The following is a 17498-nucleotide window of genomic DNA, read 5'->3' on the forward strand; positions in this document are numbered from 1 at the left end:
GTGAGACGAACTCTGCAGGTTTGCAGGTGGCACTACTGTTTTGGACCTCATCACTAACAATGACAAGACCACCTACGGGGAAGAGATTGCCTGCCTGTTGCCATGGTGGTAATAACAAGTTGGAAGCAATGCATTCAAGCAGCTAAGATGAAGATGGCTCCTGATGTAATCCACACGCTCATTTTACTCTGAAAATCAGTGCAGATGTTAACATGGCTGAGAACATGAGCCATTCAATTTGCCACGAAAACCCATACAGCCTCAACTAGGATAAGATTATTATAAACATAACCACAATATGGAAGGAGAGAGAGGTCAACATCTCCTAATGCAATCCATGTATGTGCATGTATCCCTCTGTTCCCTTGTCGTAGTTTATTTTCAGCCATCTGCCTCTGATCTGTGCAAGACAGACTGCACCATGTGCCCCACTGAGCAACCAAAAACTATTCCTCTGCAAACAACGCTGTTCAAACTTGGCACTATACCGACCGCCTCGACCATTTTTCTGCCAAGACTTGTTACACTGCTGAGCTAGCCCTTCTAATATCTCCATCCACTGCTTGTTGTGCAGTCTGCCGCAGCAGAGGATGCGCTCCAAACTGACTGTAAATATTGGAGTTCATTCATCACCCACGGTCATTGGTATTAAAATTGGTGTTCTGGTGTAGTGCATTATCTCTTTTCTTGGACTCATCTGCTAATTAATAACACCACACTTCATATATCTTCAAGAAAGTTGAAACTGTGTATGTGTAATGATCTGTACTCTTATTGTATGTGTTGCACTTTGTCTTTTGGCCTTCAAGAAATGCACCGTGTACATTTGTAATATGAAGCAGCTCATCAATGACTGGCAGTGTCAACAGAGTTTTGTTGATGATGCTGTATTGATTCCTGAGCCGAATCCCAAAACAGCACTCCATCATAGCAGCCCAGTCAATCCAACACACAGCAGTGAGCAGGAAAATGTGTTATCTGAGACTTAAATCAGTTACATTTGTTTAATGGTGCACACTTCTGTATTCAGGACCAAGCTGTCCCTGTACATAGGAACCAAAACTGTGTGTAAATATCAGCACAATACAGATTCAAATGATTTTCCAAAATTTGCTAAAGACAGATGTTAGACATCTCATTTCTAGAAGTAAACTCAGTAGATAGATACTATTTGAATTCATAGAAATTGCAGTAGGCTATGGAGACAGATAGTGAATTACAGTGTCCAGACAAGGAGCAACAGTATCTACAGCGACTATAATAAGTCAGATTAAGTTGGCGTACTGTATTTTAACAGTTTACTTCTCTGCTGCTGCTTATAATATTTATTTTACACAATTTAAAAAGCCACCATAAAGTATTCCAACATGTTCAATGAGATCCTGATGAATAAATAAAAAGATTGTGTTTATTATGTTTTACTCATTCAATGAACAGCAATAATTTAGATCCTGAAAATATTTCTGGTATATTTTTTACCCAGCAGATTGGAGACAGTAAGCAGGTGGAATAGCAGAGTCATCCAGTCCATCCATCCATTTCCTAAATCCCATAGAGCTTACAATTATAACTGCCATAACAATCACGCTATGTAAGCTTGATTTCTCCAGACTGGTTTCAAAACAAATTTAGCAGATTTTGGCCGTTCACAGTCATACTGAGAGTACAGACATGAATAAATCCTGTAGCACACACAAGGGAAATCCAAGTTACCAAGTCACCTGCTGTGTGCAAATGTAACATCTGACCCCTGGATGTCAGGAGGTCTACAACACAGAGACGCCCTCTACAGGGCCGGGTTATGTTAGAGCTTCTCTCAATGCAGATCATAGCTTTTGCAAAGAAAGACAAAATATGATGAGTTAGTAATATAGATTTTACTTCTATAGCACAATAGTGCACAGTGCACACAGAGTGAATAACATCAAACCCTTAGAGGAAATAATTATTTTTAGATTGTTTTCTGTTTACTGCAGATAGAGTAGAAACTGTATAATATAAATAGAAAATCTCATTAGATCATTACACTAAATGGGTTTACCCACAACAACAGAAGCTTTGGAAATCACGGAGCATGAGATGTTCAAAACTTAACCATGCTCCCCTCGGGGTTCGCACCGTCACCGTCTGTGGCGTCCTGTAGAGGGCACTGGCTTTTCTCTTTTGGCAGATCTTCATGTAGGTCCGGGGGACTATGAGATCCAGGAGAAGACAAGAGGGGACAGGTTGAGTTTGTGCTTAAGTTTATTTTATTTGTTTGGATGGAAGGAAGGGTGGAAGACTAGATAGATAGATAGATAGATAGATAGATAGATAGATAGATAGATAGATAGATAGATAGATAGATAGATAGATAGATAGATAGATAGATAGATAGATAGATAGATAGATAGATAGATAGATAGATAGATAGATAGATAGATAGATAGATAGATAGATAGATAATTTCGCCTAGGCCAATCAAGTTTAATTTCGTTCTTTATTAGGCTATAGACTCAACAGTGAAATAAATACAGAGCAGTTCGAGTTGACAAAGGTCCAGAAATCAAACACGCAGCATGCGCCTGTTGTTAGGTGGCCTGCCGTCCATATAATTGATCACATGACTAAATAATAATATCTTGTCAGTCATTCCGTCATAAGTCACTGCTCCATCTGTCTCCGGAAATACAGACACGGTAAACTAGTTTCGATGTGTTGGTGGTGGTAAATAATAGCCTAGACAACATGTGGGGAATTTTGCACTGGAGTGAATTAACGCCCCTGTAATGAAACGTTAAAAAACAGCACTGCTGAGCGCTCAACCCGACAGAGGTTGGCAGATCACACAGAAATCCTAGCAGATAGTGCTAAAGCTCTTGGGGTGTTATGTAAGCCCCCAGAATGAACAAATTTGTTAGCCCACACCCGAGGGCATCTGGTGATGGATATGCTGTCCTGGGGGACTGGGTGAAGCCAGTACAACAGCAGGCCGCTTATCTTGAAGGGCTTGTTTTAAGTGTTCCTCTGCTAGGAAACAAAAGCTTTAAGGGCACCCATTACCTTACAATTGTTGTACAATCCCCCATTGTTTTGGCAGTTCACACGCATTGGTATTGGAGCATATGGCATGAATTAGGCTTAAGTTAAAGCCTGTACTGATTTAAGTGGTTAATATGGATGTAAAGCCCTGATAAAAGCCCAACTGTAGTTGAGCTGTGAGTGTTATCTGTAGTTTTTGTGTTTGTACTCCTGCAAAAGTGTGTTAAATTAAATATAATTGACGCCACAGTAATAAACTGCATATAAAACGACATCACATTTTGATGCATATAGGTACTTGAATGCTATATCATGAATGTGCATGTGTGTGTGTGTGTGTGTATACAAGGCAGGGTGGGTTGAGTGTGTTTGTGAAGGAAGCCGGGTCCATGCAGGCGCTTATAGGTAGGACTCCCCTGAGGACAGCCAGGCCACTTGTGACTGAGGGGGTGGTTGATCCCACTTAATCAGCATCCTGAGAGACTGGCACTGCCCCCATGGCCATAATGCCTGAGGTCACTGTGGGCTTCTCAAAATGAAGTGAAGCCCCACCAGACAATGCTGCTGTCAATCAGCCTTAACCTGAGCTGGGCCCTTTATTCCTCATATAGTGTACTTGTGTAATCTTTCACTCCATAAATGCAAATTAATCTCATCAATGTTTTGACTAACACAGGGCAAGGATACATAGAGAGCATTTTTGCATATCAAATGCTTGGATTTCTCACAGTACAGTTCTCTTCCTGGAGACTGCATAATGGACTATACAGAAGGGCAAATCATAGATGTCCTCGGTGCAGTGTTAATCTCACACACACACCTGCTGAGAAGAGATTATAGCCTTTCTTATATGACAAGTAAACATATCCATATCCTCTAGAATTATTTTGCACATATGATGTTGAGCATTATGGTAAAATCTGCTTGTCCCAGCAGGGAACATTAACTCCTCTTAGGGTGATCATTGTAGCCACATGCTGCTGAAAATACATTTATCTAAAAACTAACAAGATAATGAAGACACAGGAGAACGCTTCCTGCAATTTGCAGTAGCTCTTCCGCTTCGTTTAGACCATAATTTGTACTTGTTTGGATGGCACATACAGTCAGTGGTTTGGGGTTTGTAGCGGTAATGTCCCAGGGGCTTCTGTCAGTCCGGCACCATTATAAATGACAGAGCTGAGTGAGCCTCCTTGGCTGTTTCTCAACACGCTGGCTTCCTTGGGGCCTTGTGTAGCATTTGCAGAGCGCGTGCCCTTTTGATTTCCTAATCCCAGCACGAGCTGAGGAATGCTGGCTCTCCATGAGATATTCCACACACAAGCTGTGATTTATGTTCTTGTGGTGCAGGGCTCAATGGTGAGAGATCACAGGTGTTGTGGAGCCTCAGTAAAAACTTTTAATATGCACACCTCGTGGTCTCTGGCATGGCCCGGCACAAGGATTACTGCTGTTCAGTGGGGGGTAGGGGGGTCAATAAATGTTTAAAATTCATCAGAGGCCATACAGTCAGATCGCTATTATACAAACATTCATGTGTGTGTGTGTGTGTGTTTTCCAGGAGAGGTACAGTATCACAGTGGGTCATTTATTCATATGCAGTGTGCTGTTTATTTCAATATTGTCACTTCAGCTGAATTTAAATTCCAACATGTTATGTTAAATTCTCTACTCTTCTATAGGAATGATAAAATATAATTCAAAATAGGGAATAATATGTGATATACAACCAGAAAATGCGTTGGGAGCAGTTATATTGGCTGTTAATTACATTGTTGACTGTGTGGTTAATGCCCACTTTAAAGTGAAGAGGTCGACCTTTGCTCATGTCACAGTAAAAGTCTCAGCATAAAATCAAGAGAGCAAACTCTTGAATGCCATTCATTCAGAGCGTAAGTGTTTGTCCTCTCTGTAGCCGCCACACTATTGGACATCTACTTGATATTTCAGTTTAGCTTTGGGAGATCATCCTTCATGCAGCAAACATGAACTGAAGGGTTTATATTAAGTTATTGTTAAAAAAAAATGGGAAAAGTGGTTAAAAAAAAAGTGGTTTACTTAACTGATAATTGTGTGAAAGAATGACAATAATAATGCAGTTGTCTAGATATGCAAATCTTTTTTTCCTGTGTGTCTTTGATTGTTTTGGCATGTGAAAAGAAAAGTCTCCATATGCACAAGCAGCTATCATTTGACTTTTACTGTAATCGTGTTTCTCTGAATAAGGTTACAGTGCTGACAAGAGAAACAGATGTAGTTCATCATTAAATTTGATGGCACTAATTATGCTGCGTCTTCACATTAAAAAATTTTCCATTCAGAGATTTATTTGGGTTCTTCCTGCAAGTGAGCCAGATTTTGTCATGACATGTCACAGACAATTTCATGTGCTCTAACAACCTTCGTGCATGATTTAATAATAGTGATCTGTGGTAATCACCCTGCCTCCCCTTTCCGCTTTTCAAACTTTGCCAGAGGGATTACTGTAAACTGCACCAACCTACCTTACGGCAACAATCTCGACTCCTTATGGCTGCATTAGACCCCGTCCCCCCAACCACCACCCCACTTGACTTGTTATCTAGACGCATAGGTCAGGACGCCTTTCAGTCTTGTAGCTGAGTGTGTGCTGGAGAAGTGGAGTGACCTTTTCAACTTTCCTCTTTTTAAGTGAATCCCTGAAGCCGTTGTGGTCTGAGCTGTCTGACTCTTAGCCTTCATACAGTATGTTATATAATACTTTGAGGACTTAAAGTGTGCCATCAATGTAGTAATTGGATTTAAATGTATACAAATGTAAATAAAATAATGATAGAACATAAATCCATATTAATTAAATGTTCTTAATTCAATCCAAATTTGTTTTTACAATCCAAGGCTAAATATTGATAATGTTGTGAATTTCTCACATATACTCATATTACATGGGTGTAATTAACCAGTCTTTGTTGCTCTAAACATAATAAATCTTAAGAATTTGAATCCTGTTCATGCACGTGAATATTAATCTTCACAACACATTTTCAACACAAACTCTGTGTGTCATTGTCTTTTTAAAAGCACTCTATGCAAAAATATTACTGTAAATAAATAACTGTCATTCGTTTCCGCTTTATTTTGGCTCGTTTAATTGCTACAACACCTCGTACTGTTACATACCCTGAATTCATGTCGCACTGTCAGAATTTCACCTCTGAATTTATGCTAAAAAATGTACCTCCCCAAGGTTACATAGCAGATTCATTTAGTCCTCACTTTGCCGCCCCCCTCCCACCTCCCTCTCCCACCTTCCCCTTCTCCTCCTCCTCCTCCTCTTTCTTTCCCATGTCCATTAGACCTTGCAGACTAATCGAGCAGCACCAATTGCTCCCGTGGTGAGATCATTAAGTAAATTATTTTAAGATCAAACGGTCAGCAGCCACAATGAAGTCCTGTGTAATGGTAAAAGCCTCAGAAGCTGCCACCCACCCCTCTCTCAAATTAAAGCCCAGTGGGGAGAGCTCTGTACCTCTCAGGTGGATGCCCCCACCATTAGGCCTTTTAGCTGCAGGCTAAGGTAGGACCCACTAATTGGTCCTTTGAACAAAACTAACCCACTGACAGGATCTGACTTGTATGCAGCTTAAGAGTGCAAAATTGTTCCTGGCCAAAGACAGCAGTTTTAAACCACTGTAATAGTCCACCTAGAGAGAGAGAGAGCATGGACGTGTGCTAGATAGGTGGTAACATCCTTATATAATCATAGATTATATACTATGAAGGAGGAGAAACTTCTTGTTACCATTTGGTTCTTCTTCTTTCTTTTTTCTTTTTTTACAAACACTAAAAACAAGGGGGGAAAAAGAGGCGTTATGATCCTGCTACTATTCTTTTTTTAGAATAATTGTTTAAATGCCAATTTCTGTGAATTTAGAAATAACTCAAGTTGAATAAAAAAGTTGAAGGTTTAGCAAATATCCCAACTATGGGTAGAAAAAAAAGAGCTAAAATATGAAACTACTGTGACATATGTACCTGGCATTAATGCATTGTAACATATTTGATATTAGTGTATTTAAATCTTGAACAAACAAGACACTGACCACTCTGTTGTCTAATGTTGGAGATATAAATGATGTATAAAGAAAAACTGTTTATTTGGTCCCAATTTCTTCAAGAAATGTGTATTAAAACCTGGTTTGTATTGTCTGTATAGGGTTTTTCTTTTTTTTTAAGTGATGAGGACGTAAAACTACTGGTTTGAAGGATCAGGAGCTTTAGAAGTATAAGTGTGTGTAGGTGCATAGGTGTGTGTGTATAATACATGGATTCAGTAGCTATAAAAGCCATTAGACAGCGATTATTCACAGAGTGCTGTCCCTAGATGGATAAGGTGACAGCTTCCCTTTTAACAGGTCAAAGTCTCTCTCGGCTTAACGTAACTAAGATGTACTGTATGCTCATAGACGGACAAATTCATATACATTAGACAGAGAGTCATACACCCATGTTGGCCTTCACAAGTGACTTTGTTTCCACAGATTATTTCAGTTATGGGACTAAGGAGCTACAGACTTGAGGGCATAATGCACAACAAAACATTAAAAACAAACCACAGAGCAACAGCGCTGTGTTCCTCCGGTTGTTTATTCCTCATGGCTGCGGAAGTGTTGAACTTACAGTAGCGTGTGGTGTGGAGACAGGAAGCAATGCAGCAAAGTGACTGTGAGAGTGATTTATCCTCCTTTGGCATGAAGCGTCAGTGTCATCAATCACATGGTTTTAATTAGTGATGGCTCCCCTTTGTGGCTGAGAAATGTGCATGTAATTCAATTTGGGACTCACTGCTGCCTCAAGTACCGCACACAAAGATTTGTCAATCCACTGTAAGTTCATACACAGTTGGAACAGTTGATATTGAAAAAGCTGACTGCATGGAAAATATGAATAGGTGCATTTGATAATATATAATCGACTCCAAACATTAATCAATAAAACTGAAAAAATCAATCAAATACATAGATCTTATTTTGATACAATCAACAGCAAATGACTATTTTCTATTAAAATTTAACCAAAAACTAACCTCCGACGTAAAATGACCTCATGTGAATTGACATCTCAGGTTGCTCACTGTGTGTGAACCTTTGTTCTAACTGAATATTATAAAACAAAATGAGGTGAAGTAGAATGCACTCAAAAAAAAGCCCTACACATTTATTTTGAAAGGTCATCTTAGGGAAGATAAAGAGACAAACATTCAATCAAAAGTCCATTAACTTTTACTACTGATGGTAAGTGCAAGTGCCGGTTTTTGTCTTGAATTTCCCTCAGTCGAAAAAAGAAAAACACTCCTTCTGCACGTTATGTGTCATTCAACAGGGAAGAGATATCAATTATGCAAGAATAAATTGAGAGGGGTAAGTTCCTTTTATGAGAAAACAATATTCATTAGCTGCAGAAAGTGAGGTCACTATTACTTTGTTTTTCCTTGAAGTAATCCGTTGAAAAGGCAATACAATGCTGCAGGACAAAAACAGCTCCTTTTAGCTCTTGACACATAGAAGCCTCTTATCCCTCATTTAAATGTTGGTTTCTTCTGATTTCCCCTTCAATGGGAAACTTAACTGATAGCGGCAGCAAAGGCCTTAAATAAAAACAATGACAGCTTTGAGAGTTATGGCAACCATTGAAATGCTAAAATATCAATGGCAGTTATTTAGTTCTCTTAAGATGCTTGAAAGTCTCTTATCTGACACATGGTAATGTTAGCCACTGTAGTGATGTTTATTTCACAGCAGTCATCCACTTTATTGTTGAATGAAAGACTGTGTTTGCATCTGAAGTCTCATTTCTAATTCAGAAATTTGACCTTTGACCTCATCACTGTGGAAAAAGGTCAAACATTGTTCGGATTTGTTTTGCATTATCTTGTGTTATTAGGAGAAAATATTTTTTTGCTAGATAAAAAAGCAATACGGTAGTTTTAGTTGGAGAAAAATAGTGCATCTTCAAAAAACAGTTTATTATGAATTGCGTGTGACATGTAGTGTCTCACCCCCAAAAAAAGAGAAATATTGTGGATTCTAAAAATAGTCTTTCAGAGTACTCAGGGTGTGGACACACACTTGGTCACAGCAAGGCGAGACACACCAGCAGCCAAGTAGACCTCATTACTGCTGCTCCAGTGTTAGAAAATCACAGGTCTTCACCCTTCGTATGACAGCCTAATTTGTCCTGTTATCAAAATACATTTTACACAGTCCAAGACTCTGCAGCAAATCATGTCCATAGTGTGTGTGTGTGTGTGTGTGTGTGTGTGTGTGTGTGTGTGTGTGTGTGTGTGTGTAAATGAGTGGGAGCAAGTAAGAGAAGAAGTATAAGAAAAAGGGGAAATTTTATTATTTTTTTATTATTTTTATTACGATTGTTGTTATCCTTGTTATTTTTATCATTGGCACTGGCGTTATTATTATTTTATATATCATTTATGTATTCTGTGTATTCTAGATGGGGAATGGGTTTGTATGCAATTTTATGTCAGAAACATGTGAAGTACAAGAAAATAATAACAATTTAACTGTACAAACCAGTGCACTTACTCCACTTTTCCTTTTCGTTACAATGTTTTCTTTGTTTCTGCCAGCTGCCTGCTGATGTATTAAATGTTTCTGAATTCCCTGTCTGCACTTGGCATAATCAAATCTGAATATCAACTTCTACCAGTGTTCCACATTAATATAATAACAACACAAGATGTTGTTGATTCAATAGTCTGATTGTGCCTTTGCACACTGAAATGTCAGATTTAAGGCTGTTTTTGTTCTTGGGATAGATCAGCTCCCTTACAATCCATCCCAATCAATTACTTTGATGTCGGTGTCCTGTTTAACTTTTAGAGACGCTGATTATGTTCGGTCTTTTGCCTCTCTGGATTCCCATCTAGCACCAAATCAGCATCCCAATTCCACATGAAATGAACATGCTGCTCACAATCAAGCCGTCATTTTGGTCTGAGAAAATTTGGCCGCGCCATTAGCCGATGCGCCAAGGAGAGAAATTCCAAACCTCTGTCCGTGTGGTTGTTTTGACGGAGATGTTGTTTCGCCTCTTGTTGATTGACTCTAATCAGCCACACCATACCAACATCACTCTGTCCTGAAGCCCATATACACTGGTGACTGATTAGGTGGGAAGACAGGGGAAACTGCAAAATACATAAATATTTAGCATGGCTTGATGCACTATTTACACCAAGAAGGCTGTTCACTGCATGCATGTACTGCCATAGTAGTGTGCAGGGGCCATAATGTCTTAATGTCCATGTTGTGGACTTGTATGGTGAAATATGGTATGATAAATCAGTCTAAGTTAGGTTCAAATTGTTTCCATTCTTCAACACTGAAACATCGGCAGTATGTTAACATTTAAACAAAGAGGAGCGTGCTGCCAGCAGCGGTGACTGATGTCAAAAAGCTTGTTGTTAAAAAGAGCTACAGCCAAACACATCACATGTATTGGCTTGTATATCCATGTGCTGAACAGGTCTGACAAAGAAAACATAGTTGACGCCAGGCTCGTGTTGTGCTGTCTGGGCCCACAACAGGTTAAAACACCACAGTGCCACAGCTGCGGGCTATTCTCATGCTACATGCATACTTCAACCCATCGTGGATTGTGAAATCACAACATTGTGATCTTTAAAGTTAGTCATCACGTGTATAAGTCATCATGTATGAGCAGACAGGTCTTGTACAGGGGAAACATAAGCACGATGTTACATATGCTGACATTAGGAAAGCTAGTTCACGGGTAATGTCCAGGGGCTACGAGAGACAGCTACTTCCTATATCCTGTGCTTGATGGTGAGGGGCCTCACCTGGGCTGTAATCTGGGCGGACTGATCACAAAGAACCAGAGTGAAGTGAATTCCGCCTGTCCTACTTCAAACGCAGCAGGACAGTAAATCAGACAGGTAGACGACACCAGGCGGCTCACTCATCCCCTGTGTTCACCGCTTGCGTCCCTGAAGGCACAGGAAACAAGTATGCCAACAATGTCACCTGACAACACCATGGAGCCATTTTACTGCAAAACCATTTTATGCGGCTGCAAGTTATGTGCCTGCACAGAGTCAGTCTCGCAGTATAGTGAGGATCTCGTTCGAACACAAATGTTACACAAAACTGCACAAATGACTTTGCTATTTAACTGCTTTATTGACCACGACTGCAAATTTAACATATTTTTTAAAATAATTGAATAATTCTGACTGGAAAGCAATCAGCAGTGGTGATTTTGATACAAAGGATTTACTACCTAAATGCTGTTCTTTGCCTATGTGTAAAGATTACTGACCTTTGATAAAATATCCTGTACAATAAATATGTTAAAAAACAAATACAAAGCTTTTTGTCGGTAGGTGCAAGTGAATAGCAGTGTCTTTACATTTTCTCCATTAAGTAAGATGATTCTTTGAACTTTGCTGAATTGTTGCAGTTAATCCAGTAAACACATTTTCTTTGGCACAGCAACTTCATGATGTTTCATCGCTGAATTATATTTGAAAATTACGGGAAGAGTTACTGTACCAGCATGTCAGTCGGGTGTCTGCCTATTGAGAAATTCCATCTGAGGACAGGGTGTCGGGGAAAAATGAATCAGAAAGGAACACCAAGGTCAGTGTGATATTTCAAGGCTTCTGCTTTACATGGCCGCATAGCAAATGAAGGCCTTCAATCAAGTCAGATTGGGTGGATGGACCGTGGGTACACCAACACACAGCACTGAGAGTAATGACAAAGGAGTAAATCCATCAAATAAAAGAGAAAAAAAAAAGGAACCACAAAATACTGTTTCTAGATAGACCACATAATACTCTGTTTGGATACATTTTTAATCAAGCAGCTAAGTTAATGGCATCTTTTTGTTTCCAAACAGTTTCCACTGGAAATACCTTAACTGTCCAAATATGCAGCCAAATGCATTGTGTGTCTTTGCATAGACAAAATGATACAATCAAAACAAAATGCGATCCTTATCAGACTTGCTGTTGTGTGCGTGCCTTTCTTTTATTTTCCTGGTAAGGCCTCACCCATAATACTGTCTCTTTGTATTCAGAAATGCCATCTTTCCTGCCTGTGCATGAGATAAATAAATCTCTGACTAATGATGCCATTTTTTTTACAAAATGTTAACCACTATACAAACTCTGTCTGTTTGCTCGTCTCTTTACCTAAGCCATTTGAATTTACACCGAGGTCATTTTACAAATTATATGTATTAAGGACCCCTGATGCTGCTTCATATCTTTGCTGCCAAAATGGAATATATCCAGGATATTAATAATATAGGGGTTGATCCATCTCCCAGGAACCATTTATCTAAAGTTTGTGCTATCTAAATATGAGCCAGAAACCCAATCCACCAGTGCTTTAACAATCAATACATTATCTTATGTGCAAAGTCTAAATGTTTTTTGAGTTTTTTTTTCCAAGTGTGTAGAACAAATTAAAAGCCCAGACAGTCAGTAAAAGACCAATTCATAAAGGTGAAAAAATGGGGCTGCGGCTGTGACGGGGAGGACCAGTGAAAAATCTCTGCTGACCCTCTCATCCCTCTGCTCATCTATCTCTCACTACTGTCCACTGATAGATTTCCCCTCGCTGATTTATGGGAGAAAAAAAATGTCACAGTGGAATGGGCTTTTGATAAAATTGTTCAAGAGATTCTGGGCAATAAATCCTGATCTTTACATCCAGGTTGCTAGCTACTTTCACATTCTTGTGCCATCAATAAGAGCCGCCAAACATGACAACTAATCAATAACTTTACAATATTCTGGGCAGTTTGGGAAAACAGTAACGTTTATATTTAACAGAAAAGAGCAAGTCACTCTTTTATACTCAAACTATGGATAAAAGGAGCTTGACTGTAACTTAGGCTGAAAATAAGTCACACTGTGTTTACGCTGCCCGCTGGAGAGAAATTGTTGTCCTTCACAACAGCTTTACAAAAACAGCTTCCTGACTAAATGTGTTTTTCAACCGGTAAAAGAAAAAAACAACAACCCTAAATGCTATTATTTTTTTCTCTATGTATTCAAATCATGCGCACGGGCCTCTCAATCTACCAATATGTTCCCATGACAGATAAATCATTTGGATTTTGTCACACGACCATCTGAGAAAAATGGTAATTTAGCAATCATCAATCAACGTGTGACTTCATATTGAAATGGTTCCAAGAGATGAGCTTATGTTTTTGTGTGAGGCAAAACAGCTCAACGGTGCTAACAAGTTACACCATCTCTAGTCCAACATCAGTCATGATGGAGTGTTTCTGACAGGAACTCTTCAGTCAGCCGAGTGGCGCCAGGAAGGATGAGTGATTCAGCAAACCTGCCTGGTGTTGTCTCTCTGGTCTCTCAATCTTTACGATGTAGCTAAGAGGAAAACAATGGGCCTGTTGCTCAGTACAGGTGTTTCTCAGAGGAGATGACTTGTAAAAACAGGTAGATTTCCACTGAGACGAGAATTGACTCACATAAAAGGCTTCTGCTGCTGCAATAACTCACAACTGGGTCTTGGCTGTCTGCCCAGAGACTCTGAAATCATAGCAGTGTTTAATTTGCACAAATATCCTCACTGGAGTGAATATAAAAAAGCCCCTGTGCCAGTGAAAGCATCTGACAGTGTTTGCGGTAATGTAATCCATTGTTGACCAGGAGATAAGCATCAGCACTATAACCTTAGATTGACAAAGAGACAAACAGTCAGCCACTTAAAAGGGCATATTTTAAAGGACCTTTGCACTTTCAGTGAAGGCCAAGAAATACTGGAACATGAACTTAAGTCGCTGTAAAGACAAGGTTGTCACAAGAGATGAGAGAGGAGGAAGCAAAAGACAAATAGAAAGCGGGGGAGCTTTCTGGCTGACTTTGTCTTTCAGATTAAAGCCCGAGCAACAACCAGCGACAAAGACGTTTCTGACAGGATGAGGAAATGAAATGTTTACAGTGAGGGGGCTGATAAGTGGGGCCACACGAGACGTTCGAGAGCACTTGTTCGGACTGTCACTTTTTTTCTTTTCTTTTTTTGCCACAGATGAGAAGCGGTCATTCTTAAAACAAGTGTCATTACAGGGCAGTGAAAAATGGCAAGTTCTGCACTTCCCCATTTAATTCCCCCCCCCCAACCCCAATCTGTATGTCAACCTACCCCCTACAATTTCAATTCAATGCAGCACTCAGATCAGCAATTTGTTCCGTCTTTACAATGAAATAGAAATACTTTCCCACAGCATACCAATGACTTTTACCACTACTGAAAGGTTTGCCCCAGAAATATTTCATGTATAGGCTGATTTAACTGGAGCCACATAAGATGCTCTAACGCCTCGATCATGCAAAGACAACCTGAGGGGCCGAGGACATTTGAATTATTTACATCAGTTGTCACACACTGGTGTGATTTCAAAGAATGCTCCCAGAGGCCCATTATCCTGCCCTTGTTTGCAGGGGGAGATGAGACATTTTCTCACTGATAGGCTGCTTTCCTGATTCCTGCGGGGAGAAAAACACCATGTTAATTTAACGTGTCCTGGCCCTACGCAATACACACGCATAGAGAAAGATGCTTGTTCTCATCTTTGTAATCACAGCGGCAGGAGCAGAGGGCACACGTCCCCTGTGCCTCATTTCAGGGCTAATCTTTCATTTCATAGCCCATCTCTCCATATCAAACGACACAAATGGCTCAATTTGCATGACAGGATTTGTAACATGGCGAATCAGGTGTCAGACCCGATTAAACATTACACCGGCACACTATCATAATCAGCCGTCTAATGAGTGTGGCCGCTGGTGTGAGAGGCTTGGATGGATCAGGGAGAAGGGTTTCTCCACGCTGCCCAGCGGGGGGTGAGTAGCTGAGGGATTAAATCAGAGGTGCGGTCCCTCTGGCCCTGACAGAGGGGCTCCTCTGGGTGGCAAGGCTCGAGCCCTGTGATGCTGCTGACAAGACGCAGCAACAGGCCCCACACGCGCACAGACACACACACAGACACACACACACGTCAGACGGACTGGAGGGGAGAGCTGCTCTTATATGGCTGAAACACACACACAGACAGCAAAGAGGAAGCATCAGAGGACTGCTGCTTACTCCATGTGTATCTTCAGCTCTGAATACTAATGCACGGGGGGCCATTACAGGAGGAGAGGAGCCCCGGCAGAGTGACCCCAGCCCTAGATCACATCAGGCTATCATTGAAATGAGGCAACAGGATCATTAAGATGCAACAAGACTCCAGACCAGACATCATTTGTCTGAGAGGGAGCTTTGACAGTGCTTTCTGAAGGTGTTTTTTTCTTTCTTTCCAGTATACAGTAGCGCCTACATTTACATACAAATTGTAAGGCTCATTAGCCTGGATTGTTTTCAAAAGATTACTGAAAGAAATATATAAATATAGTGAAATTATTCTCGATTAGTCTTTTTTTTTTCTTTTGCAAATATATTGTAATAGATTTTTTATTTTTTATTTACATTTTTGAAAAGACTACAAGTGGTAATGAGTCCAACATTTCTTTTTTTTTTTTCTCATAAAAACAAACATCACATCGCAGGATGAGCTGATGTCACTCAGCCTCCACAGAGCTGCCCCCTGCCCTTCCCACTGTCATCATTACGCCCTCTCCCTGTGTACAGTTTGCACCTCCCATTGTCCAGCCCTTATTGTTATCTGCTGGATATACACTGATGCTAATTCCACTGTTGGCTGTGTCGATGTGCAGCTTTTGGTTTCTGGTCCACAGAGACTTGCCTATTGCCACCATCCCTACCACCCTCCGCATCAAGGTCCCCCTCCCCCTTGCTCCTTCCCCCACCCTCTGCCCTGCTCCCCATTTGGGGTGACCCGGGTGCTGTTCTGAGGGTTCCTCACACCCCAGAAGCTGTCAGTGGCCTCCTTCCTTCCCATGAGCGGAACACACAATAGAGAAAGGGCTCCGGCTGAGAGGTTCAGTAGCCATTAACCCCTACCAGCTGTTCCTGCCGAGGGTATTCTGTGCCACAATACGTGCCCCCGAGGGGGCCCTCACGTCCACTAATCTAGCCATTGTTGGCCAGGAATGCTGACAGAAGAAAAGAAATTTTTCTTGTGTCCATGCAAGCGTGTGTATCCATGTGTGAGAGCCGAGAAACGTAGGGCTAATTTCTATAGTTGCCTGTGAAGAAGGGAGACCATGAAGAATACCCTATTTAGCTGCTTGACAAAATTCTTTTGCTTAAAAATGGAAAAACAATGGCAATTGTTTTCAAGTGGACTCCTTTACACTGTCCAAGTCTCTGAATTTTACTAGAATAAAAAAATCTATTAATGTCTGCTACGCAAAAAGTTAAAATAACTTCATGAGACTTGTATTATTTAGTTATCTGCAATTCATTTTTAATGCATGGCCAGACAAACATCCCGAAACGACAATCAGTTCCAAAGCAATTTCTAAATGGATTCAATTTTGGGAAAATTATTCCATTTTGGTACTTTGCTCTCAGAATATATTAACAATTAGTCCATTTCAATTAACATGGAAATTAAAACAGCATTTTCCAGTCAATTTAACCATGATGCAGCCATTAGGGGCTTCTGGTGTGCTGAGCATGTTTGTTACTCCAGTCTCCAGGCTACAAATGAAACAAAAAAGAAAGAGATTCCTGCTGCATATCAGGAAAGTGATTTTGATATTCCAGTAGATGCACATGTTAGCTAATTTATCCTCTTAAAAACACAAAGTAAATTTCTACAGAAAAAGACAACACAATTCAAGTATTCACACTATTCATTGCAAAATACATTAAGGCACTTATATATATATATTTAAAAAAAACAGCAATTTGGATTGAATTAAATAATAATGAAAAATAAAAATATATGCACTCAATTTTGTAGGAATCCTGAGTGTAGAAGTCTACAATTGGAGCACTCCACACCCACAAACACAGGTTGAGATAGGTCTGTTTTCCTTTTCCCACTGGGTAAAGTCAATAGATGTATTATCAACAGTGTTGACAGCAACAGGAAGCGGTGCTCCTTAGCCGTCAGGAGGATGCAACATTTGCATGCAGGAAGTAAACACAACAGCACCTACAGACAGGGGGAGGGCAGCTCTAATGTAAACTGTTAGGTAAGTTTTGAAGATAGGTATTTTTCTGTATGTGCTCTGTCCCACAGCCTGTGCTGTGTTGTGACAGGCGGGGGATCTGTGTCAGTCAATTATACGTCCCAACAGACTTTTGTGCTAATGAGCTGGTCCAGCCATCGGCAGACTTCCCCTGTCGTCCAGAAAAGATCACTTTCATTGCTTGCAGAACTAATTCAGGGCACAAAAGTGGGAGCTTCACCATTGCAGCCTCTTTTACTGCTCCTTTTGTGGAAGCTTTAGAAGTGCGCTGAAGAGAGGGCCTAGCGCTCAGGCCTCTTCATCTCCAGTCCATTGC

Source organism: Trachurus japonicus, chromosome 16, assembly GCF_045865225.1.
Source record: "Trachurus japonicus isolate A0001 chromosome 16, Traja_1.0".
Lineage (NCBI taxonomy): Eukaryota > Metazoa > Chordata > Actinopteri > Carangiformes > Carangidae > Trachurus > Trachurus japonicus.